We start from the raw sequence: 24,840 nt of genomic DNA, 5'->3' as shown, positions 1-24,840 counted from the left end.
CTCTACATAGAAGGATGTCAGCTGGCCATTAGAGAGATAGATAGATATATAGATCTATTGGTTGGTGAGAATACTGCTCTGGTACTTGCTTCAGCTACTGACGGTGGTCCCTGGTAACAAGGTGGATGGTCCCTTAGTGGCGACAGCTTGCCCTCTACCTCTGACTAGGGATGAGCTTCGTGTTCGAGTCGAACGTACGTTCGACTCGAACATTGGCTGTTCGTCCGTTCGGCGAAATCCGAACACTTGGTCCGTTCGCGTCAAAATTCGCGTGGCGCTCACAGCCCACAATGCACTGTGATGGCGCAGTGCATTGCTGGCTCATGATTGGCCAAGCATGCACTGTGACCCCGCATGCTTGGCCAATCGCAGCGCCATCAGCGAGGAGAGCCATGATTGGCCACAGGCAGGATGCCTGTGGCCTATCATAGCTCAGGCTGTGTAGTGCACGCCCCACACTATATAAGGCCGCCATTAAGGCGGCCTCGTGTAGTGTGTTGGCATCTGAAGCAGTGGGTGTTCTGTGTACCTTCAACACAGTACACACCGATCGTTTTTGGCTGATTTCCTATCTTGCTGTTGTGTAGTGGTTATTGTCTGTGCCCTGACCGCAGTATACACCACTATATTCACCTCACCTATATAGCTAGTGATCTATCTTTAATAATAGAGCTTGCAGTCAGTAGTGTTAGGAGATAGTGCGTGCTGTCTGCGTGCTCTGTACCCAGTACATACCGCTATATCCACCTACATAGCTGTTCTCTATTTGAGCCCAATTGCCATCTGCAGGAGTTATTGGAAGTTGTGTGTGCCTCCAGCACAATATAAACTACCCAACTGCTATTTTACCCAACTCCCTTCAGGCCATTACCATGTCTGGAAGGCCAGCAAGGAGAGGCAGACAGGCGCGAGCCGATAAAAGAGGGCAAGCAGGCTCTGTGTCTAGAGACAACAGTGCTGGTCGTGGACGCGGTGCATTGTCGTCAGCATGTGGCCATGGGACATGCTTGTCCTTCTTTTCGGCAGCTGGACATGTTGAACCGCAACATGCCAACGACTTGGTAGAGTGGATGACCAAGCCCTCTTCATCCTCCTCATCCTCTCTCACCCAGTCTCAGGGTAGTCGCAAAGCAGCTGCCAACGCATCGTCTTCCCTCCTCTCAATGTCATCATCAGTGACTCCTTCCCTAGACCCACCACGTCCTCCTGAGGAGTCTCCTGAACTCTTTGAGCACAGTGTTGGGTACATGCTCCAGGAGGATGCCCAGTGTTTGGTGGGCTCTGATGATGACACTCAGCTAGAGGAAGGCAGTAGCGTGAGCGCAGAGAGAGGGGATGCTCAAGAAGGACAGCAATCTGGCAGTCATGTTCCACAAGCTGCAGCATACTGCCAGGTTTGCTACAGCGATGAAGAGGGAGGGGATGATGAGGGCACTGACTCCACGTGGGTGCCTGGAAGGAGGTAGGAGGAGGAGGCACATGTCCAACGAGGCAGGATGCCCTCCGGGGGCCAGCTTAGGGGCAGCACACCGACTGAATCACACCGCAGAGCTCGTCCTGTGCAGAGCGCTGCCTCTGCGCGTTATTCTAAAAGTTCTTTGGTGTGGGCCTTTTTTTGAGACGAGTGCATCAGATCGCACCGCTGCTATTTGCAACATATGTCTCAAGCGTATCTCACGTGGCCAAAACATCAGCCGCTTGGGCACCACATGCTTGACCAGACATATGTTGACCTGCCATGCAGCTCGTTGGCAAGCGTACCTCAAAGACCCACACCAAAGAACAAAGCGGACCTCTCCTTGCTCCTCATCAGCTGGCATCTCCAACCCCACTAGACCTTCAGTCCTCTCTGAAACCTGCTCTGAGAGGAATGAAGGTGTAGAATTAGGTGTGTCACAGCCAAGTGCTTCCGGGAACTCTGCTAGTGGTACATCCACGTCCGATTATAGCAGGCAAATGTCCCTGCCCCAGCTGCTGGACCGGCGGAAGAAGTTTACTCCCAGCCATCCACATGCCCAGCGGTTGAATGCTAGCTTGGCTAAATTGCTAGCACTTCAACTGCTGCCTTTTCAGTTGGTAGACTCGGCCCCCTTCCGTGAGTTTGTACAATGTGCGGTTCCTCAGTGGCAGGTCCCCAAACGCCACTTTTTCTCACGGAAGGCGATTCCGGCTCTCTACCGGCATGTGGAAGGCAATGTCCTTGCCTCGCTGGACAGGGCGGTCAGCGGTAAGGTGCATATTACTGCTGACTCATGGTCCAGCAGGCATGGACAGGGACGTTACCTGTCTTTCACGGCCCATTGGGTCACTCTTCTGGCTGCTGGGAAGGATGCAGGACAAGGTGCAGTAGTGTTGGAGGTTGTTCCGCCACCACGCCTCCAAAATGCTACTATTGGTTGTGACACACCTCTCTCCTCCACCCCCTCCTCTTCTTCTTCCTCCATGGCCTCTTCCAGTGCTCTGTCCTCAGAACCAGCGGTGCTCCGTAGGCGTTCCAGGGGCTACGCAAGTACGCAGGCAAAACGATGCCATGCCGTGCTTGCGCTGGTTTGTTTGGGGGACAGGAGCCACACTGGGGCGGATGTTTTGTCAGCTCTGCAGGGGCAGGCCGAGAGGTGGTTGACGCCACGCCAGCTTAAGCCAGGAATGGTGGTTTGCGACAATGGCACCAACCTCCTCTCCGCCCTCCGACAGGGACAACTGACCCATGTGCCCTGTGTAGCTCACGTCCTTAACCTGGTGGTGCAGCGGTTCTTGGGCAGGTACCCCGGCTTACAGGACGTCCTGAAGCAGGCCAGGAAAGTCTGTGTGCATTTCCGCCGATCATTTAATGCCTGTGCTCGGCTGGCTGAGCTCCAACAGGAGTTGAACCTGCCCAAGAACCGCCTTATATGTGACATGCCCACCAGATGGAACTCAACATTGGCCATGCTGCAGCGGCTGCACACGCAGCAGAGGGCCATCAATGAGTACCTGTGCGACTACGGCACCAGGACAGGGTCAGGGGAGCTTGGTTTTTTCTCACCACGCCAGTGGGGCATGATCAGGGATGCATGCACTGTCCTGTCACCGTTTGAGGAGGCCACAAGGATGGTGAGCAGTGACAGTGCATGCATCAGTGACACTGTACCTCTTGTCCACCTCTTGGAGCATACGCTGCGTGGAATAATGGACAGGGCACTTGAGGCAGAACAGAGGCAGGAAGAGGAGGACTTCCTTGCCTCTCAAGGCCCCCTTTATCCAGACAGTGTTCCTGCTGTGCCACCCATCACACAGGAAGAGGATGAGGATGAGGAGGAGGAAGAGGAGGAGGAGGAGGAGGAGGAGGAGGAGGAGGATGATTGTGTCAGCATGGAGCTGGAGGCTGGCACTCAGCATCAGCAGCAGCAGTCTTATAGGGATGATTTACAGTCCCAAGAAACACGTGGACTTGTACGTGGCTGGGAGGAGGTAGCTGCGGATCATATTGTCCTTAGTGACCCAGAGGACTCCGGACCGAATGCCTCAGCTAACCTACGCTGCATGGCCTCCCTGATCCTGCAAAGCCTGCGGAAGGATCCTCGTATTCTTCGGATCAAGGAGAAGGACCATTACTGGCTGGCCACTCTCCTTGATCCACGGTACAAGGGTAAGGTTGCCGACCTTATCTTGCCATCGCAGAGGGAGCAGAGGATGAGACATCTCCGGGAGGCCTTGCAGAAAGCTCTGTGCAACGCGTTCCCAGAGACTGGGAGGTTACAAACTCCTGGTCCTGGACAACGTGTTGCTGAGGCATTGGTCAGAAGGAGCGGTGGAGAAGGTGGCCGTCTGACTGATGCTTTCAGACAATTTTTTAGTCCGCAGCCCCAAGGTATGATTGGTTCCAGCACCCATCGCCAGCGTCTGATTTACATGGTGCAGGAATACCTAGGGGCAAGGTCAGACTTGGACACCTTTCCCACCTAAAATCCTCTGGCTTACTGGGTCTTGAGGATGGATCACTGGCCAGAGCTTGCACAGTATGCAATTGAGCTACTGGCCTGTCCTGCATCCAGCGTTCTTTCGGAACGCACCTTCAGTGCTGCTGGTGGCTTTGTTACCGATCACAAGGGTGCGCCTGTCCACCGAATCAGTTGATCGACTGACCTTCATCAAGATGAATCAGTCTTGGATCACCCACAGCTACCAAGCACCTGAAGCTGATGTAACCGAATAATTTTTTTTGAAATACCACATCCCTTCAAGACTGCCTATGCTGATGCTGAGTGACTGTCCTGTTATGTTGATTGTCTATCCTCTTCCTCCTCCGCTGATATGTTGGAAGAACATTTTTGGTTCTGGGTGATGCCAGCAGCCCAATTTTTCTGCCCCTGTTTAACATGGGCGTTTAATTACAATTTTTGATGCAATGCTTTGCAGCAGGGCTAATTCCTGCAATAAAACTAGAGTATATGGCAGAGGTTGCAGTGTGGTGGCACCAGCACCAGTGCCTAAGGCCCAATTTTTCTGCCCCTGTTTAACAGGGACATGTAATTACAATTCTTGATATAATATTTCACAGGAGGGCCCCTTCCTGTGCCCACCCAGAGTAACGGTGAGGACTTATAGTGTTGTGGCACCAGCACCACAACCACCAAAGGTCAATTTTTCTACCACTGTTCAACAATGGCATGTAATTACAATTCTTGATATAATCGTTCACAGCAGGGCGCTCCAGCGCCCACCAAGAGTCACTTTGAGGGCTTACAATGTTGTGGCAAAACCAACACCTTGTTCCGCCATTTCTGCAGAGCATATAGGGCAGGCCCCTACTTTCAAACATCCAACTTACAAACATCTCCTACTTGCAAACGCAAGGAGACAGCAGCAAGTGAGATGAAAAAAGATGGACGACAAAACAAATTATACAGGGGTGATAACCCTTCCCTATGTTTTCCAAAAAGCTTAAAAAAATTTTTTGACTGGAGCTACACTTTAAAAATGTACCAGTTGAATATAGGGCCTGGGGGCCACACGCATTTCCTTTTTTTAATATGGGTACGGGGTTCCCCTTAATATGCGTACAAGACCCAAATAGGCTGGTAATGGGCAGGGAGGGCTACCCATGCGATTTTTCTCAATGATTTTCAACCATATTGCAGGAACCAGATATAACATTAAAACCGCAAGCAGTTTTAAATGGTGTTATTTCCGTTAAATGTAATTTTGTGCAGGGACTGTTCTAAACACGGGAAACACGTGGCACTTCACAGGCATCCTACAGACACCCCCCAGGCACCATATTTAAAGGAATATTTCACTTTTTTTTTTTTTCACTTTAATCGTCATTAAAATCAGTGCTCCCGCCAAAACGGCCGTTTTTAAAACTTTTTTTTTGCATTGACCCATGTCCCCTGGGGCAGGAGCCAGGTCTCTAAACCCTTTTTAGGACAGTATCTTGCATATTAGCCGTTAAAATTAACACTTTCCATTTCGAACGTTCGAGTCCCATAGACTTCAATGGGGTTCTAACGTTCGTAACGAACGTGGGGTCCGTTCGAAAGTTCTGGTGCGAACCGAACCGGGGGGTGTTCGGCTCATCCCTACCTCTGACCATGACATGTTCTCCAGCCAGCAGAACCATCAGTTTTTGGTTGGACTGCAAGCCACAGTCCCAAACCTATGCTGCTCTATTGCTTCTGGATAGGCCCTCAAACAGCCTAGCAGCCAGATATCCCTGGGATAGGCCCCAGGCACTGGCCTAGCAGCTCAGGGCAGTACAACACCCGTCCACCCAGACAGTCATCCAGGTGGTACAGAACCCCGATCACCTGACTCCACCCAAATAAATAGGTTCTCCCAGCAGGCCAAGGGATTCTAGAAAATCGCTGCCCATTGTCTGAGATACCCCTTATACTCCTAATTTGTCCTTGCATTGCTCTTGTCAGGTACCTGGCCACCTAACGACAGAAGAGAGAAGTGCAACAATTCCAGAATTAGGGTGAAGTCAGTTGATCCCCCTAGCAATTGGCTTAAGCAACATTCACTTGGCAAATACATTTAGGAGCACCCTTGTCTAAACATCAGGGTGCTACTTCTCTCTCTCTCTCTCTCATATATATATATATATATATATATATATATATATATATATATATATATATAATTAGGGCTGTTACTGATTAAAATTTTCGTGTTTGATTAATCGTTTTTTTTTTTATTTTTTTTTTTATCAATTGACTAATTTCGATTAATTAGAACGCACATACAGATCCAACTACTTTTAGCTGATCTTGCATTGCAACTCTGTGTTAGTCAGTGGTAAATGTGGTATACACTATATACAATCCCCCGACACTAGTTCATTTCCACAATCCATGACTTAACTTCACAGAAATATGTTTTAAATTCAAACTGTAGTACTGACGTAATTTTTTTTTTCCACAGTAGCGTGACAAACCATCCACCTCCGGTCTAACTAATCACCCTCGCCTTATTTCATGGACCCCTGTGCTAACAGGTGGTCATGCAAGCGGGTATCAAAAGGGTTAACACGGAACATAAACCTCTCTTACGTCTCCTTAGATCTCAGCAAGGATGCCAGGTCATGGGTAGAAAGAAAAGATGTGCTCACCACTTAAGTATAAGATTTAATTTTTGTGTTCAAACACAAACTACTCACATAAAGATGATAAAAACACAGCATGTAAAGCCAACAGTTGTGTTTGTTCCGTAGGGCAGCAGCCAGTGATGTCATGCGTAGCTCCTCCCCCATACGTGTTACGTTCAATCAGAACTTCATCACCGGACTCCTCTCCTCTCCCCTTCCCTTCGTTAGCAGACAGAGGCACTTGGGGGAAGGGGGAGGAGTCCAGTGACGTTGATGTCCGTGACGTCATTGGATCACCGACAGAACTCCCTGAAGATCTGGAAGCCGGCGGAGAGGTGACTACCGATCAAAAGAATTTTGAATGATCAGAAAAATTAATCAAGGAATTAATCTTTAATTTCCACAGCCCTAACACACACACACACACGCGCGCGTCACTTTCTGTTTCAATATGTTTATTGAAAATTTGAATAAACAGGAATAAACAAGAGACTACAATCTGCTCCTTGTGTGCCCTCGCAGGGGCTACAAAGCATGAATATGGAACCAAAGGGCCAACCATCACATTATACTTATAATAAACACAAGAAAAGGAGGGAAAATGAGTAGGGGATGGTATCGAGACTGGCTCCTGAACCAGGCAACTCGTTCTGTCACTTTCAATTATATACTTATACAGTAGCTAAGTGAGAAATAAATGAAAAAAAGAGCAAGGGGGAGAGGGATTGTAAAAATAAAAAATAAATAAAAAGTGAGATACGACAAACATTTCGTGATTATAAAGTTAGCATGTCTGATAGGCGAGGCTGTGACAAAGGTTCATCACGTGTTCTGCCCCTTTAGTAGAACTGCACCCATTCTCCTCACTATTGCAAGAGTGGGATGGATCTTTTCTGTGGCTACGATTGGAGAAACAATGTTTCCCATCTTATATAATGGGTAGGGGCACAGTGGCCTCCCCAATGCGGCTGTAGTGTGGGGAATTCTGAGACCAGAATGCATTGTGCGGTGCTAGGTCCTGAATTATTTGCTCCTCTTACCAGTGTGTGTACAGACACTGGGGGGAGCTGTGTCCTGTATTGTTTTCGATTTATCCAGAATATGCGTTGGTTGTGTGGACACTGGGGGTAGTTATGTCCCAAAAGAATAGAGTGCCTGTCGCATTTATTAGGAGGAAAACACCAATTGGCTTGAGCTCTGAGGCAGGGGGTGTGCTGTGTCCCACTTTGTGTGCCCCTTTTCTCTCTATCCAGAGCGTGTGATAGGAGTGTGGACACTGGGGAAGCTGTGTCTGCATTGTTTGCCCCTTTATCGAGAGTGTTTGATAGCTGTGTGGAGGGGGGAGCGAAAGCTCTGTCTTGCTTTGTTTGCCCCTCTTTCTTCTATCCAGAGTGTGTGATAGGAGTGCTGACACTGGGGTAAGCTGTTTCCCGCTTTGTTTGCCCCTTATTTCCTCCAACCAGAGTGTGTTATAGGAGTGCGGACACTGGGGGAAGCTGTGTCTGCATTGTTTGCCCCTCTATCCAGCGTGTGTGATGGGAGTGCGTACACCGGGGGAAGCGGTGTCTTGCTTTGTTTGCCCCTTTGCTTTGTCAGAGTGTGTGTTAGGAGTGCGGACACTGGGTGGCGCTGTGTCACGTCTTGTCCCTCATCCAGAGTGTGAGTTAGGAGTGCGGACAGTGGGGGGAGCTGTGTCCCGCCTCATCCAGAGTGTATGTTAGAAGTGTGGACACTGGGGGGAGCCATGTCTGGCTCTGTTGGAGTGTGTGTTAGGAGTGTGGACACTGGGGGGGAGCCATGTCCCGTCTTATCCCTCACCCAGAGTGTGTGTTAGGAGTGCGGACAGTGGGGAGCACTGTGTCCCGTCTTATTCCTCACCCAGAGTGTGTGTTAGGAGTGCGTACGCTGGGTGGCGCTGTGTCCCATCTTGTCCCTCACCCAGAGTGTATGTTAGGAGTGCGGACACTGAGGGGCGCTGTGTCCCGTCTTGTCCCTCACCCAGAGTGTATGTTAGGAGTGCAGACACTGAGGGGCGCTGTGTCCCGTCTTGCCCCTCACACAGAGTGTGTGTTAGGAGTGCGGACACTGGGGGGAGCTGTGTCCCGCCTCATAGAGAGTGTATGTTAGGAGTGCGGACACTGGGGGGAGCTGTGTCCCGCCTCATCCAGAGTGTATGTTAGGAGTGTGGACACTGGGAGGAGCCATTACTCGCTTTGTCGGAGTGTGTGTTAGGAGTGCGGACACTGGGGGGAGCTGTATCCCGCCTCATCCAGAGTGTATGTTGAAGTACGGACACTGGGGGAGCTGTGTCCCGCCTCATCCAGAGTGTGTGTTAGGAGTGTGGACACTGGGGGGAGCTGTGTCCCGCCTCATCCAGAGTGTAAGTTAGGAGTGCGGACACTGCGGGGAGCTGTGTCCTGCCTCATCCAGAGTGTATGTTATGAGTGCGGACACTGGGGGGAGCTGTGTCCCGCCTCATCCAGAGTGTATTTAAGAAGTGCGGACACTGGGGGGAGCCATGTCTCGCTTTGTCAGAGTGTATGTTAGGAGTGCGGGCACTGGGGGGGAGCTGCGTCCTGCCTCATCCAGAGTGTGTGTTAGGAGTGCGGACACTGGGGGGAGCTGTGTCCTGCCTCATCCAGAGTGTATGTTAGGAGTGCGGACACTGGGGGGAGCTGTGTCCCGCCTCATCCAGAGTGTATGTTAGGAGTGCGGACACTGGGGGGAGCTGTGTCCCGCCTCATCCAGAGTGTGTGTTAGGAGTGCGGACACTGGGGGGAGCTGTGTCCCGCCTCATCCAGAGTGTAAGTTAGGAGTGCGGACACTGGGGGGAGCTGTGTCCCGCCTCATCCAGAGTGTATGTTATGAGTGCGGACACTGGGGGGAGCTGTGTCCCGCCTCATCCAGAGTGTGTTTTAGGCGTGCGGACACTGGGGGGAGCTGTGTCCCGCCTCATCCAGAGTGTGTGTGTTAGGAGTGTGGACACTGGGGGGAGCCATGTCTCGCTTTGTCGGAGTGTGTGTTAGGAGTGCGGGCACTGGGGGGAGCTGCGTCCTGCCTCATCCAGAGTGTATGTTAGCAGTGCAGTATGTGTCCAGTCTTGTCCCTCACCCAGAGTGTATGTTAGGAGTGCGGACACTGAGGGGCGCTGTGTCCCGTCTTGTCCCTCACACACAGTGTATGTTAGGAGTGCGGACACTGAGGGGCGCTGTGTCCCGTCTTGTCCCTCACACACAGTGTATGTTAGGAGTGCGGACACTGAGGGGCGCTGTGTCCCGTCTTGTCCCTCACACACAGTGTATGTTAGGAGTGCGGACACTGAGGGGCGCTGTGTCCCGTCTTGTCCCTCACACACAGTGTATGTTAGGAGTGCGAACACTGGGTGGCGCTGTGTCCCGTCCCTCCAGCACACGTCGCTCTCTCCTCCCAGGGGGGAATGTGGGGAGGGGGAGCCGGCTAGCACAGAGTGGATGTGAGAGAACACGAAGGAGGGGAGAATAGAGCGGTGGCGGCTGCTGTTGTTCGGCTCATCTTCCCGCTCCCGCTGGTTAGAAGGAGGCAGCATTGCTCGTTTCCACCCCTCCTCCAGGGAGAAGAGCAGGCTGTGGAAATCGTGTTTGGAGAGCTGTTGTGACAATGGCGAGCCTCAGGCAGACCTCATCCAGCTGCCTGCACGCCGGTCCAGCACATTAATGGCAGCCGACCCCCGGAGGTAGAAGTACGGACGGTACCGAGAGTCGGGGAGCTGCCAGACACCAGTACGGGAGACACTAGGACGGTGAGAGGTAATCCACAGAGCCGGGGGGGACTCCTCTACACAGGACCAGAAGGGGGCGGTGTAGACAGGGAGGAGGAGGGGGGAGTGTGGAGGTGGCAGGTCAGATTGAATGGGAAGGAGAGAGAAGGGTGGAGGGATGAGGAGGGGGGAGCATGGCTGGAGAAGAAAGGTGTTCTGTCTGTGGACACACAGGAGGATTGTCTGTCACCCTGTGTGTTATGGAGAACATTCCCTCACTGCATACAAGGGAACAAAGACATGATGGGGCAGATCACTGACAACACACATCCAGCACTCTCCTCTGATGACATGTTTGGGCTCTGCTCTTCACATCTCTGCTACATGAGGGCTTTATTTCTGTATATAGACACATAAGGATGTATTCTTGCAGCTCATTTCCAGGCATGTACACTTACAATGGTGTGACTTGGCACAGTGTACCTAATCTCATACCTGCAGGATCACTGTGGAGGCTGACAATCATTGTAGTAGCTGGGGCTACTATAGCCATCGCTGCAATCTTTGAAGTCCTGTGTCCAGCAAGTGTGCGGTGACCCCAGGGGGTTGTTTCCTTGGCACAGCCACCATTTATAGAATGCAGTGTATTTCTTTCCATTGGTGGAGGTGGAGATCATGACATCACAAGCCCTCACCTTTCCACCTGCCTCAATCAGAGAACACCTTGTGTTCATTGATAACAGTGGGCAATGCGGAGAGAGGGCGCCCCCCTGTGGTCGGTGTGCACTGGGGCTACAGTTGCTGTTGTAGTGTCAACTACATCCAGTGCTCTGCCTCAGGTAGAGCTGCATAATTAACATTGGTCCAGGCAGGAGCAATGCAATAAACATTATACCTGGATTTCAGATTTAAAGTGATTGTAAGGGTATTATTATTATTTTTTAAATAACAAACATATCATACCTCCACTATGCAGCTAATTTTGCACAGAGTGGCCCCGATCCTTGTCTTCTGGGGTTCCCCAGTGGCTCTCGCAGCTCCTCCGTGCATCTGAATGCCCCCCTCGGAGAAGTGTTTCCCTGAGGGGGTTACCTTGCGGGCACACTCCCGAGTCCAGCAGAGACTGCCCCTTCCCCGGCACCCACGTCATTGGATTTGATTGACAGCAGCGGGAGCCAGTTGCTGCTCTGCTATCAATCTATCCAATCAAGAGCCAGGAGCCCATGGAGAGAGAGACAGCGCATCCTGACAACTGGAAGGGGGGGGGGGCGGGTAGGGGGGCCAGTGACAGCCACATGTGTTTTTTTACTTTAATGCATAGGATGCATTAAGGTGAAAAAACACAAACCTTTACAACTTCTTTAAGGGCCAGTTCACACCACATGGGGTGCAGTGCTTATTTTTTACTTATTTTTTTTTTCTGCATCAAAAATGCGTGGAAAGTAGGTTGTGTTTTCCAATGGCAAAGTTGAGACCAGTGCAATGCATTCCAGTGCGTTTCAGTTCTGGAAAGAAAAAAAACATGCTGTTTTTTTTTCCTGTGCAGAACTGTACTGGAACTTGGTAAAAAGCATAAAAAAACGCACCTGGCCCCTAGTACAGTGGAAAAAAGCATCTGCAAACAGATCAAAAAAGGCACCGGAATGCACCAAAAACATGTTGAAAAAGGTGCTTAAAGAAATGCATCCAGAGCAGATATGGAGGAGGTTTTTGTGGTGTGATCAGGCACTAAGGGCCCATCCACACCACATGCAGTTTAGTGCAGTTTTTTTCTGCATCAAAAACAGATGGAAAGTAGGTTATATGTTTTCCAACAGTCTGCACCAGTGCGTTCAGTTCCATGGCGTTCCAGAGGAAAAAAAAGTAGAACATGCTGCATTTTTCCTTCATTGGAATGCAGTAAATTGTATTAAAAACGCACAGGTCTGCAGTACAGCGAAGAAAAAAACAGGGAAAAAAGAAGAAAAAAAAATGCACAGGAACAGATGAAAAATGCGTTTAAAACGTGCAGGTAGAAACGCACCTGGAACAGATCTGGATTGTGTTTTTGTGGTGTGAACCAGCCCTACAGGAAAATTTCACCTTTTGTAACATGTTACACCCATAGTCATGTTATAGACGCAGCCCCCGCATCCCCCCGTTTTGACAGTGTGCAGAGGCTCTCCTGTCACAATCTAAAAATAATGCAGCCACGTGGGGCTCCACCTGCCCAGCCCCACCATTCATTCACAGTGTTCTGTGAATGTAAAAACTACAAGTCCCGAGATCCTTTGTGGCTGTCGGCTTGTAGTTCTCAATGAACTAGTGTGGAGCTGTTTAGCCATATAGTAGTTCATTGAGTCTTCCTGTCACAGTGTAACTGTCTGCCTAGACAGTCTGCAGGACGATCTGCTGATTGTGGGTGCAATGCTTACAGGCTTCTAACCACAGCAAAAAATAATAAATGCATATATTTTTTTTTTTTTTTACTTGCCAAAAAATGTGCATTAATAATTTTTTTTTTTTTGTGAAGGTGAGCCTATCTGCTAAATGCCCAACTCCCAGGAAAATACAATTCCTCCCTTACGGTGGGGCTGTGCCCATGCTGTAAGGGTTAAATGCTTTGTTCAGTCTAGGGCAGGGGTGTCAAACCGGCAGCCCTCCAGCTGTTGAACTACAAGTCCCATCATGCCTCTGCCTGTGAGAGTCATGCTTGTAACTGTCAGCCTTGCAATGCATCATGGGAATTGTAGTTCTGCAACAGCTGGAGAGGTGCCAGTTTGACCCTTGTGGTCTAGGGGGCGATAAAAGCATTTTAGCTTGCCTGATCCTCCACTGCCCCGGCAGACTATGCTTTACAAGTGGACAGTCCCTTGCAGGGCTGGTGCAAGGATTTGTGACACCCTAGGCAAAAGCTCATTTTCCACCCCCTTTGGCTCCAACCCTTTTGCCCTGCCCATGTATACTCCACCTTTTTAATGAAGAGTACATCAAATGCAGCCTCACCAGTGCCCATCAATGAATGTTTGCTTGCTTCCATTCATTCAGGAGTCGGGACCCAGGCGCAGTCCTCCTTCACGATGCGCCTCTAACACTATGTGAGAACGGAACGGCAGGTGCCTGCTGAGACTTAGTTGTTTGCTGCAGAGAGAAGAGAGTAGGTACACCAGTGGCTGGGCACCCTAGGCGGCTGCCTAGTTTGCCTAGTGGTAGCACTGGCCCTGGTCTCTTGGCATCCTCCTTTCCAGTGCAGGGCTATAGGCCTGCATCAGTCTTGATCACATCAGAGGCATCTGATTGCTGGGAGAGGAGGCTACTGGGGACTGGTCTAGAAGAATATTGGATCAGGTAAATAAAGCTCCCTTACCTAGTCCCCTAGACATAAGTAGGTAGGTAACCCATGAAGTGGGGCTGTGCACAGTTAATGGAGGACTTTTACTTTTCCGGGAGTTCAGCTTTAAGTGGAGTAATGCAAAATAGAGGCCATGTGCTGGGTACATAATGTACGTTAGTTTATCTGAATATGTGGATGCAGATTTTTCCGATGTGCATGGAATCCTACAACACACAGATCCATGTAGCTATGGTTTAGGAACTGTGTGAGTCTCTGTCGAAGATGTGAATATTTTCAGTTTGGCTCCGCTCTAGCCCCTGATTCTTGCCTTTCCATGAAAAGGTCACATAGAAATCATTGGATGAAACGGAGGCTTTGTAAGCTCATTATTTTCTATCAGTCAGACCCAATGCAAAGGGGATGTGTCTGAGCAGCCTTGACATGGTCACATTAACACCACAATCAGACACTGTGATTAGGACAAGACAAAAACAAATGTCACAATTATACTGGATGTCATCAAGGTATACTATGGGTTGCTATGACAATGGAATGGTTTTGTTGACTGTATAGTCTTACTGGGTACTCCTTTATTGTTTATTTTTTTTTATTTTTTAAGGAACAAGTGCATGCTTTTACAGGCACCTATGTTGTCCTTCAGGGTTCATTATGGCTATTTACATAACCGCGATTTAATGTGCACTGCCCAATGCACAATAATACACAACAAGAGAATTGTCATTCTTTTCTGTGGGGCTACAGGAAAAATAGTACTGGTGCATTTTTTGGGGTATAAAAACAAATTTTTTTAACAATAGACTTCAGTGACAGCACATAAAAAAAAAAAAAAAAAAAATTTTCACAGGACAAGCTCCCATCCATAGCAACCTCTTTCTTTTGACTTTTATTGGCCAAACAAAAATGCATAAAAATGCGCAAAAATCCATTGCATTAGACAAGCGGCTGACAAGGAGGAGCTGAACAACATAGCACATGATACTCCACAAAGTTCGCTCACACTTGGGCCTGTTGGCTTAATGGGGATACAGAGAGCAATAAAAAGTGACAGGTGTTCTAATCCATCTCCACGCTATCCAAAACAACAAAAAAAAAGTTTTGCCTTTTAGTTATACTTTTAATAAAATTCCTGGAAAAGAAAAATGTGCAGAAAAAAATATGCAGACGCAAAGGTGGGAACCTTGCCTTTAGATCATTGCATTTGCATCGAGTTGCATTATTTTGTCACATTAGGCAGGTTTGTTGACATGCATTCAATGTGTATTTTCTTTGTGTGTTGCCATATGTGTTGAAGCACTTTACATTTGGAGTGGAAAGGGTCAAGGCTTCCTATGCCCCGTACACACGATCAGAAATTCTACCAGCAAAAGTCCGATGTGAGCTTTTGGTCAGAAATTCTGACCGTGTGTATGCTCCATCGGACTTTTGCTGGCAGAATTACAGCCAGCAAGAGATTGAGAGCAAATTCTCTTTGTCGATCGGAAAAAGTTCAGATCGAAAATGCTGATCTGCACAAATTCCTACGCGCAAAATTCCTACGCATGCTCGGAAGCATTGAACTTAATTTTTTCAGCTCGTTGTAGTGTTGTACATCACTGCGTTCTTGATGGTCGAAAGTTCAGAGAACTTTTGTGTGATTGTGTGTGTATACAAGCCAAACTTGAGCGGAATTCCGTCGGAAAAAACTTGGCTGTTTTTTCCAAATGAATGTCTTGTGTGTACGGGGCATTAGTATCTGTTACCAGCTAATCAAAACGTATGTTGTATGTGCTACCGTTTTCTTCTTTGGGCCTTCAAATGCACTGAAGCACAAAAAAAGTAGACCCGTTGTATTTTTCAAAATGCATTGCACTGCAGCACTGGTATAGAAACAGCACTATTTTTATAATGGGGAAGTTAAACATGCGTTGGCTCATTATACTATGTGCGTTAGAAGCAGCAGTGCAATGATTTTGTTGTTTAGTTAAGCATCCTAGTAGGTGGGGTGAGAGGTGTGGGGTTACTTGTGTTCTCACATACAGGTAATATTATCCTCCTAAAGCCACTTCCTTGTTTTTGTTGTAGAAAATGTGAGCATGTTCCACCTTTTTAGTTTGCTTCTCACAATTGCACACCATCTAAAGAGTGAACTGACACAGCTGCTGGACTTGTGTGATTGATAAACACAATTCAGCATTTATATTGTATATTACTACTTCACTACCCTTTTGTATATACTGGTTGTATTTTTAGTTTACAGGGTGGTGTCTATAACGGAATATTTCTCAGTGACTGCGCTGTAGCTAGCACATGTGGCATGTTTTCATTCTGTTTTCTGAGGAAACCGAATATTTTATTAAACTGTCTTTAAAACGGAAGTATGATGTCCCCCACAATGCCTAGTAGTCAAGGATTTTTCAGCTGCTGCTTTTTTGGAGTCCATGTTAGCCGATGACCATGGATTTGCATGTTTTGTGGCCTCCTGAAAGCTGTTGTTGGCTTCAGCACAGGCTGGCTTCTTCCTGCTTTAGTAAAGTAAACCCCCACTTTTCTTGATAAACAAATCCTCTCCAAAGCCAGCTATATCAACTTCAGATTCTTACCTGACCTGTTCTGAAGATCGTGAAATAGGCCAACCCAGCAACTTTTTCAAACGCTGTTATCACTTATAAAAACAAGCAATCCTGTAATGTTACCAGTAGCACTATGAAGAATTCTGGGAAAAGCAGTGAGGCAGGATCTCGCTGGTTTAATGAGTTTTCTGTGGGTGTTGTGTTCAAAACTTTTGCACCGACAGCCCCCCGAATTTGTTGTTACAACTGCAGGGAAATGAAGATTGAGCTTGGGAAAAATCATGTAGAGCCATGATTGCAAGGAAAGGTAGTAGGACATTTCTGTTTTAGAAATGATTATTACACAGGATTTATATAGCACCGACAGTTTAAGCAGCGCTTTACAACTTGAGGGTAGACCATACAAATACAATACACTTTAATACAGTAGGAATCGGAAAGCCCTGCTCGTTACATCAAATTACAAAATGGCTTGTGTAGCAGTTAGGTATATGATATGCGAGTTATACATATGAAAATGAACTTTTTGCTTTTAATTATATACCGTTACCCTTGGTTCATACCAATGCGTTTTTTAGTGCGTTTAGCAAAAATGCACTACAATTTATTCAACATGGTATCCCATGGATCTAATTCACATCTTTGTGTTTTGAGGCAGCGTGTTTTTTTTTTTGGAAAGGATCAGGGACTTTTTTTCCTGCAGCAGATTGCGTTTGGCATGTAATAGACTTCATTTGTGCACCTGATGAATTCATGTGCATCCAACCTGCAGACATTTTAACCCCTTCCGACGGTTGGCTTTCTTGGGATAACAACCAATAGGTCTGTGCGAGGGGGCTGTGTAATTTGAAGGGGTCCAGATTATTATCTTCCTTTATTAGCTGGTGAATGTGGCCCTCCATGGATTCACATACATTGAATCTGGCCCTTTAGTGTTAAAAGGTTGCTGACCCCTGATATAGCCTAACACTTTAGGCTAAAAAAGTTGAAAGACAATGAGGGGAGACCTCTGTACAATGTACAAAGTTTATGGAGATCACTGTAACAGAGAACTGCCATGCACAATTGATACAATGTTGCAGAGACAGAACTACAGTGTTAATTTAGGTTATCTATTGTGTATCTGTGGAAGAGATTCAGTCTGGTAAACTGGTCAAACAACAAAGTTCTGTCTATGGAACTTTGTATCAACTCTGTTTAGTAGTTCTCTCTCTGTAGTAGCCAATTTATTAACACTATAGCTCCTAAACTTAAGTTGAGGAGTTTTGGCGTTTTTTTTAAATTTTTTTTTGCGTAAGCTCCTAAACTCGGCTCCATAAAAGCCTGTGTGTACATGTACGCAAAGGCTTTCAGCAGAGTTTAGGGGCTGTTGCAGTTGGAGGAGGTTCAACCTCCCTCTCCTGAACGCGGAAGAATCGCGTTCAGGATAGGACCGTTTTGACCGCTGGTATCTCAATGCTTTCTTTCACTAAATCCTTTTGAATATTAAGGAATTGCTACAGTTATTGTCACAATTTCAAGTCCTGAGTTAAGCGGCTTCCCCACTGCAAACTTACCACAGGGAGTCATTTGTTGTTCATTGCTACCACTCACAGGATACAAGGCGTTCCCTAAATGGACAAGGGTGTTACACTGGACACTTTATTTTCAAGGACACTATTTTGGAAGGTAATTAATTTTAGAGCTAGCCAATACACTAAGGCTGCATTCACATCTGAGCGTAGCATTTTCAAGCGTTTTTTGCCGCGATTTGCGGTGTTTTTTACCGCGTTTTGCCGCGAATTTGTGCAGGGCAAAAGGTCACGATTGTTAAAAGAAGAAAAACGCCCAAACCAGCCCAATTCGCGCTACAAAAAAGGGTCCGGAACTTGTTTGAGCTTCAGGCGTAGGGCTTCAGGCGACTTGTAGTGGAGATGTGAACCATCTCCATTGAGAATAATGGATTTTTTCCCCTCCAGCGTTTTGTAGCTTCAGGCGTCAAGCTACAAAACGCTCAGGTGTGAATGGGGTCTAAGGCCTCATTGACTCCTGAGCCTGTTCACTTTTGAGCATAGCGTAGAAAGGAAAACGTGTATTTTTTTTTTTCTCTGGTAACTTTCCATTGGCTAAAAAACAAAATATACTCAAGCCTGAGATGCCTGCAAAAAGGCCCTTAAAAATGATGAAAAAAAAATGTAATGTAGCCTTTTTTTTTTTTTTCCATAGCAGAAGCACAGCCTGGCTGCAGGGGTCTGGATGGGGTGTTAAGCCTGATCTGAAATACGATATTTTCCCGCAAGTTTTCTAAAGGAGAATGTCTTATCCTTTTAAGACTCTTTTGGACTTTACTAACCCTGTGCTTGTTTCAGGTCAATGACTCAGTAGGTAAGTAATCAGGGTGACCACTTCAAAAAGTTAAGCTTGGCAGCCAGCTTACCTAGTTATAGCCATACATGGTCTCCTTTAGAGAATCTGTGTGTCATTTGTTTCTACCACCGTCAATGGTGGAATTTGCAGGCCACATGGAAATTTTCTGCTCACAGCCTGCAGAACACAATGCTAAAATTAATTTGAATGTAAAGTGATTGTTGTTGTTATTATTATTATAATAAAAAAAAAATATAACAAACATGTATTCCTTAGGGCCGGTTCACACAGCGAGGCGCGGCGAGGCGTCTCCGACATGCCTCGCCGCGACCTGCGGGGATCTCAGCGGCGACTTGCAGAGGACTTCTGTATAGAAGTCAATGCAAGTCGCCCCCGAAGTCGCCCAGAAGTAGTACAGGAACCTTTTTTCTGAGTCGGAGCGACTCGAGTCGCTCCTCTCAGAACGGTTCCATAGTACTGAACGGGGGCGACTTGCGGGAGCGAGGCGAGGCGAGCCGTGTCGCCTTGCATCGCATCGCTGTGTGAACCGGCACTAACCTGCTCTGTGCAGTGGTTTTGCACCAAGCAGGCCCGATACTCCTCTTCTAAGGGCCAGTGCTCCTAGCTACTAACCCCATTGAGTGCACCCATAGCAAGCCGCTGCATACAAAACTTTTTTACCTTAATTCGGGGAATACAAGTAAAAAAAACAAAAACTTCTGCCTTTTGGCTGGAATCACACCTGTGGTGCAAATTGAAGCGTTTTCACAGCTAATTGACAAAGTAGTTCAGCGTTTCAGGTCAGTTTTTGATCAGGATCAGGTCAGGATTTTACCTTGTTCACAACTGAATGACATGTGTGGTTCAGAAGCGTCAATGGACGCTGAATTCACACCTGAGCCAGAACGGACTGGAAATTGTCCAAAATGTCTTGCTATGCTGACACCTTAAGTGTTCCCTTCACTGGAACTAAGGGGCCAAGCCCAACCCCTGAAAAACAAACCTCATACCATAATCCCTTCTCCACCAAATGATTTGGACCAGTGCACAAAGCAAGGTCCATAAGATATGGATGAGTAAGTTTGGGGTGGAGGAAATACTGGCCTGCACAGAGTCCTCACCTCAACTTGATAGAACACCTTTGGGGTGAGTTAGAGCGGAGACTGCACGCCAGGCCTTCTCGACCACATCAGTGCCTGACTTCACAAATGCACTTCTGGAAGAATGGTCCCATAGACACACTCCTAAACCATGTGGACAGCATTCCCAGAAGAGTTTAAGCTGTTAAAGCTGCAAAGGGTGGGTCAACTCAATATTGAACCCTACGGACTTGGACCCCATACATACTATTAGATTTTCTGCAGATTTTTGTCCTCAGATTTACCAAAACCATATAATAAGAGGTCAAACCCTAAGACCCCTTTAACACTGGGGCTCTTTGCAGGCGCTACAGCGCCAAATATAGCGCCTGCAAAGCGCCCTGAAACAGCTGCTGCTGTCTCTCTAGTGTGAAAGCCCAGAGGGCTTTCACACTGGAGAGGTGTGCTGGCTGGAAGGTAAAAAAAAAGTCCTGCTAGTAGCATCTTAGGAGCGGTGTGTATACCGCTCCTTCAACGCTCTTGCCCATTGAAATGAATTGGGCAGCGTGGCTATACTGCAGGCAAAGCACCGCTGCAGCAGCAGCTTTGCACTGGTTTTAACCCTTTCTCGGCTGCTAGCAGGGGGGTAAAACCGCCGAATACTGCCGCTAAAAATAGCACTGTTTTACTGCCAGCGCCCACACCACCCCAGTGTGAAAGGGGCCTAAGAGTTTCAATTTGTACGCAATCAGGCAGGCCTTTGCACTATATGGTTTTTGGTAAATCTGAAGCCAGAAATCTGCAGAAAATCTAATAGTGTGTATGGGGTCTTAGGCTGGGATTTCATTAAAGTTCATGTGCGTGTAAAGGAGGCATCCTAATACTTTTGGTAATTGTGTGTGTTATATATATATATATATATATATATATATATATATATATATATATATATATATATATATATATATATATATATATATATATATATATATATATATATATACACACACATACACACACATACACACACACACACGTGTGTGACATGTCCGCTGACATCCTGTCCGTGAAATTCAGACGGATGGTGACCCTATTTTCAGTCCGTCCGGTGGATTGGGTAGGTGGTCCATTTTTATATGATCTCCCTATAGAGGAGATCAGAACTGACAGGTCTGTCTCTGCACAGTAAGCGGAGACAGACCTGTCACCCGCATACACAGTGGGGATTAGCGGAGTCCGTCGGGCAGACCGCCCATGTAAAAGGACCCTTAGCGCGCGCTAAGGGTCCTTTTACATGGGCGGTCTGCCCGACGGACTCCGCTTAGTTCAGCGGCGGATCGCTCCGCTAATCCCCACTGTGTATGCGGGTGACAGGTCTGTCTCCGCTTACTGTGCAGAGACAGACCTGTCAGTCCTGATCTCCTCTATAGGGAGATCATATAAAAATGGACCACCTACCCAATCCACCGGACGGACTGAAAATAGGGTCACCATCCGTCTGAATTTCACGGACAGGATGTCAGCGGACATGTCACCGCTGACATCCACCACTCCATAGGAGTGAATGGAGCGTCCGATCAGGTCTGCCTGGAAAAACTGAAATTTTTGAAAAAGTAAAATTAGAAAAAGATGTCTATTGGGGTCACTAGTAGCAAAGACCTAGATCTCCCTTTATTCATTCATAAAAATGTGACATCCCATTCATGGTTGAGCCCTACAGGTTTCAGGTTACCCAGATGGAAGATCCATAAAACATCCTTTTTACACAGAAGTCTGAACTTACCATCACCTCTACTGGGGACTAGGATCTTTTCTACACCTTGTACAGATGCAGCCGAGGGATCACCTGCATGATCCCCACCATTGAAGTGGTTAGCTACATTATTTGAAAGTTTCTTGTTAATATCATAAAGATGGTTGTTCGGGTGATCCCTCAATCTGCGGGTAGTACACCCAACATACTGAATTTTGCAAAGGTATTACATGTATCAAATACCTGGTGTTACAATTAATGAAGTAATGCCATGATTTGTCATTACTAGTAAAATGCACAAAATCTCCCCTCTTAGTCTAGGTTCACACTGAATACGGCTTTGATATTGTGCGACTTCACTTGAAATCTCACTATTTCAAAGCTGCATGTCAGTGCGAATTCAGGTGCAACTTGACTGTCAACTGTGCGACTTCATGCACAGATGTCTTTGGAAGTTGCGCCTGAAATCGCCAAATGTGGTGCCGGAATTACTTTTTCAAATCAGTGGAGCACCGCAAGGTCGGTGTTGCAGCAATTTGAACAGTTCCATTGGCGACATTAGTATGCCACTTTTCATGCGATTTAACCTGTCAAATCGCATGGCAATTCGCACCAGTGTGAACGGGGGGCTAAATGTGTGAACAGCAGGAAAATCCACTAATGCCACATGCAAAAATGTGTTTTTGGAAATGTTTTTATGAACTTTGAAATAAAGGTGACTTTACTGGATGTGTGGCCAACCAGAATTCCCTTTTGCTTACAGTTTTCTTAACCCTTTCCCCCCTTACTTTCTAAATAAGTCTAGACCCCCCCCCCCCCCAAATCTTTTTAAACTAGATCTTCCACCAAGACCTGTAGCATTGTTTACACCTCATCCGCTGGTCACTTGATCTGAAATCTGCACTTGTGCTGTTTGTCTTCATAGCCTACTTTAGGGTACTTTCCAGAAGAGATATGTGTGCTTTCATCTTGTGACACTACTGATCGTTCCCCATTGACATAACAGAAATAAAGCCTAGTACATACAGGCTGAATGTTCAATGGAAACCGGCTGACATTCAGCCTGTGTGTACTGACGTTTGGCCCCCTTCCAGTCAATGTCTGAGAGTGCTGACCGGGAGGGTTGGCAGTGAACACAATGGCACAGTAGGGGAGATTGCAGTACTAACGTCAGATTGTTAGTACAGTGGCTCCTCCTGAGCTGTCAGTTTTGTTTCTTTTACCTGTGCTTTAACGTAAAAAAATAAAGACTAGTGTGTACGGGGCTTTAGTATGGTATTGGGGGTTGCAGATTGTGTGGGGAAAAAAAAGTTGGGTCTTTATTGCTGTCTGTGCCTCTGTTAGGGAGATGTAACCTCTCTATTTGTCATTGTTTACTGTTATCACAGAGATTCAAAGAAAAATGAAATCCCAAATTTTGTGTTGTCTCCAAAACAGTAATAGAGATGATATCTTCCAATGGGGACACTAGTTCTGGTGACAACCAGGGCTTTCCTCACTTTGGAGGGATTTCTTCTCACTTCCCTGTTTGGCTCTGGGACAGGAAATTAAGGGAAATCTCTGCAGTGGGACACAAATGGCAAAAAAAAAAGCCTTTTAGTTTTACTTCAATAAATAAACAAGGGAAGCAGTCTACTCTGCCCTATCTTAGGCACTATCATGTTTAACTTGGATTCAATATTCAAACTTAATTGCTAAAAGGCCACCTCCCTCTGGTCCCTAATGTAAACTATGCTTACCAAAGCCAATACGTTATGCAGACAACACCCTGTAGCAGATCAGTGTGCCAGTATCCCAGTGTTGCGCTTTTTAAATATATAGTTGGATTGTCAGTGTTTTTCTTAAGCTCTTTGAAGTTTGGTTAAATGTGAGCTCAGTTTGAACAGTAATTATATTTGATTGTGTATTTGTCTATGTAATATAGAAATCAATTATTGCCTCATAACCTTTTTATTGTCTGGAGTGCACCTTGTTAGTTGAGTGATTATGTTTATGAACAATAATGGCAAAACATGATTACACTATGTGTTATATCATTATATCAAGTCAAACTGCCCAATTCCCAAAGCCACACAAAGCTCTGACTGAATATGTCAGTCTGGGTCCTCGGTTTACAGATTATGTAGTACATTATGATTTCGGACTGCTCTCCATTGATTTTGTAGCTTAGAATCCCCTTAACTTTTACCCACTTTTTTATTGGGCTGAATATGGAAGGGCATGTCACTGCAGTTGCAGAGAAAACAGAAGTGTGCATTGGCATAGTGGTGATCAGTGCTGAGACATGCATCGTACATTGGCAGGGAGCATAATGGTGATTGACAAGTGGGACATATTGGAGAGGTAGTGAAAGCAGGAGGAGAAGGGAGGTTCAGTAGGGTTTGGTGTACAGCTGTAGTTGTGGGAGGAAGAATGAAGTCAGCTGCCATGGTGGGGAGGGGCAAGGCAGCAATGTATAGGCAATGCTGTTCTCTGGTCTCTGGGCACATTGTGTTTAGGGTTGTGGGGGAAAGAGGGTGTACACTTCTAGGCTGAGAGGAAAAGACAAGCTAGGTACTGATGCCCACTACCTCCATTACCACCAAACCCTTCCAGCGCAGAAGACATTTTCTATATGTCCAATATTCAAACATATTCTTTATTTTGCTTTATAGTAATTGCTTTATCTGAACTATAACACCACTATTTATCACTCCCCCCTTCTAAAGGATTTTATAGTGTTTGAAACGTGCATGTTCTATATTAAACTGGAACTAACAACTACCAGACATTTCGTTAGCAGATGATCACAGTACTTGCTTCATCCCACTCTGATTTTGAAGCGTAGATATAAGAAGTCCCTCTTGATCCGCCTTCCTAATGCCACTAAAATATGTATACCGCTAAAATGGATATGCTCGGAACCCCCTTCATTTGGTCAGTGAATAGCTGTGGTGAATGAAATTAACCTGATGGAACAATTAACAGTCGCGTTGAAACAAAAGAGGAAACATTCAATAAAACCTGGTTTTATTGGCACGACTTGACTCACAAGACTAACACCTTTGTGGCCTCCTCAGTGGAGCAACTAAGGCTGTGCATGTGTCCCTAACCATTTGCTCTAACACACCCTTGTCTAACTGTTTGTTTGTTTTTTTCCCCCAAGTTTTATGTTCATTCTCTGTCTGTGCCTTTTTTCTGTTTACTTTTACCTTCTTGTCTGCTAACCTCAGTCATGTAATGTCTTTGTCCTATTGGAAAATTTGTCCATGTACATCAGTTTCTGGGTGATTTTAGTCTTATACACTGTTGCATTTTAATTCAATCTAATGTAGTTGTGTTATGTTGATATCATCCTACTTGCTATATACCCAATGACAACATAACAGACAATGCTACTTTCTTATAAGTTTTGTGTAACATCCTATTCTTACTGTACCATATTTCAATGCTGGATTTGTTTTGTCGTTACTGTTGCACACAATAAAAACTTTAA

General features: G+C 46.6%; 1 protein-coding gene across 4 annotated transcripts in view; it reads left to right on the top strand.

The window, feature by feature from the left end:
* Positions 1-10,011: 10,011 nt before the first annotated feature.
* The window catches only part of FARP1 (FERM, ARH/RhoGEF and pleckstrin domain protein 1), a 271,079-nt gene continuing 256,250 nt past the window's right edge, over positions 10,012-24,840 (top strand). For 2 of the 4 annotated variants that reach the window (XM_077482995.1, XM_077482992.1), the window contains exon 1: positions 10,013-10,353. The gene's annotated coding sequence lies outside the window, so the exon portion shown is untranslated. Of the gene's footprint in view, positions 10,354-24,840 lie in introns of all 4 variants that reach the window. The other 2 variants (XM_077482994.1, XM_077482993.1) reach the window with 2 other exon arrangements.

Source organism: Lithobates pipiens, unplaced genomic scaffold, assembly GCF_037356315.1.
Source record: "Lithobates pipiens isolate NorthernLeopardFrog02 unplaced genomic scaffold, aLitPip1_a1.2 Scaffold_16, whole genome shotgun sequence".
NCBI lineage: Eukaryota > Metazoa > Chordata > Amphibia > Anura > Ranidae > Lithobates > Lithobates pipiens.
Note: the sequence above shows the minus strand (reverse complement) of the source record. Positions and strands in the feature narration are given on the sequence as shown.